Source organism: Topomyia yanbarensis, chromosome 3 (assembly GCF_030247195.1).
Source record: "Topomyia yanbarensis strain Yona2022 chromosome 3, ASM3024719v1, whole genome shotgun sequence".
In the NCBI taxonomy this organism is placed as follows: Eukaryota; Metazoa; Arthropoda; class Insecta; order Diptera; family Culicidae; genus Topomyia; species Topomyia yanbarensis.
This window is the reverse complement of record NC_080672.1, coordinates 17,674,394-17,676,468: the sequence shown is the minus strand read 5'-3', so window position 1 is coordinate 17,676,468 and position 2,075 is coordinate 17,674,394. Positions and strand designations below refer to the sequence as shown.

Genomic DNA, 2,075 nt, shown 5'->3' with positions numbered 1-2,075 from the left:
GTACAAATATAAGTACTTACATTTTCAAAACGATAAGTCTTATCTTTCCCTTCCAAAAATAAATCTCGAAAAATACCTTTTTTTACTACTTAGATTTTTAATAATCCTATTGAGACTAATACTATGTTCACATTAGCGCTGATATCACGTGATATACCGAGATGATATGGATATAACGTCAAAGTGTTCACATTTATGCGAGATGATATTGTTTGACATTTGAATTGACAACTAGATTGTCATCCATGTCATACTGAACTACATTCTTAAAATTGTAAAAATGAGGCATCAAACGGAAGGAATAATTGCATCGAACGTTTTCTTGAATGCTGATATAATTAATACTGTGAATAAAGTGCTTTTGTGCGTGTTACATGTAAACGAATACGACAAAGTGTTTACTGAGTATTTTGATGCAATGGCGTTTTGTTGAATTAAATGCGAGATTCCCATGGGATACGAAAAATATGGACAAGAGCCCACAAAAGGTTTTGTGTTTACTACATGTTTGTATTATGTTGTTCATTTTCAGAAAAGAGATAGCAAATTTTGGGAAGAAGATGTATAAAACAATGGGAATCCTTTCCGGCCACTGTCAAATACTGACGTGTAGAACGTAAATAACACTCTTGTCGTAGATTGAGGCGATTGAAAATTTTGAGGGCAACAATGTCCAGGACCAGGTATTCAATCAAGCACAGTTCGTCCGCGGTACTCCCAGACATCAAGCTGTTCGGTCGCTAGATACCCACATTTCGGACATTTCCGTATCGGATTATATCGCAGTGAAGGAAAAGCACACCAAGAATCACGTCAAAAAACTGGAAGCTGTCCGAGTCGAAATAATGCATCTGCTAACCGAGGGAAATCCGCTGCAAATTGCGGTGCAGTCCATAATCAACTTGGGATCACGTAAATATTCGACCCGTATTGGTCGTGCCGGTACTGTGCGTCATCAGGCCGTTGATGTTTCCACACTGCGTTGCGTGAACCACCGGCTTCTGTGCACCGGTGCTCGTGAGGCTGCATTCCGCAAAATCTAAACTATTGCCGAATGCTTGGCTAATGAGTTGAATAATGCTGCTGAGGGTTCGTTCAACTGGTACCAAATCACGAAGAAGAACGAACTGGATCTTGTCGCCAAGTCTAACCGATAAACCGTTACGGCAAAGCACATGTGTGACAGCCGGGCGATACAGTTTCTTCCGATATTCCCGTCGTTTTACGACCTGTTTCTGCTCGCGTAAATTTAATAACCCTCAAAATTAACAATATTCTCAACAATGGTTCTGTTGTGCGCTAAAATATGAATAAAAAAGGCAATCCTTTTAGACGTTTTAAACTTTTGAATATACGAATATTAAAAAAATACGATTTAGGATTTTTGTCACTAAGTACCCTAGTAACCATAAGCGTTAAGTTCCTCACTCGAACATATGCGATAAAACCTAGACAGCAAAAGCTGCACACTTGCCGTGAGGGACAAGGCAAGGTACCTTTGTTCGAGACTTGCTAAAGTTAATTTTTAAAAAAACATTATTCATATCGTGTTAGAACGATATATCATTGTAAATATCAAAACCGTGGAAAATCACAAGTATTGATCCATATAAGATATTAGCATTTTATTGTATTGAAGGTTGGCCTCTATGGCAGCGAACTTTGTGCACTATTGTTCAAATCCAATACAATTTTGAATTTAACCCTTGGCTACACCAATACACTGGGTTCGGCTAACACAATGGCGTTCCCTAAAAGAAAAGCCTGTTGTTCTTTTTACTCTTCTTAATTTTCTCGACTAGGCCCTGTATCAAATCTAAAGACAAAAGGCGTTCATAGTTGTCAGATTCCATTTGTGTGTTTTTAACAATTGCTGAAAATAATTGTAGCTCAAAGATCGCACCTCAACCAAGAAATTACAATGCTTGCTGCATTAAAGTTTAATTTTTATTCATTCCTCATTTAACAATACACGATATATCGTCGTTCAGGACTTTTATTCCATTTGCATTAAATGATTTGTATGAAAAGTAGCCAGCAACACTGTTTTCCATCCCGTTTGTAAATATTATGAA

The 2,075-nt window shown here is 37.5% G+C and overlaps 1 pseudogene; it reads left to right on the top strand.

Annotated features, from left to right (window-relative positions):
- Window positions 1–300: 300 nt before the first annotated feature.
- Window positions 301–1,252, top strand: LOC131689794 (small ribosomal subunit protein uS7-like; annotated as a pseudogene).
- The last annotated feature ends 823 nt before the right edge of the window (window positions 1,253–2,075 follow it).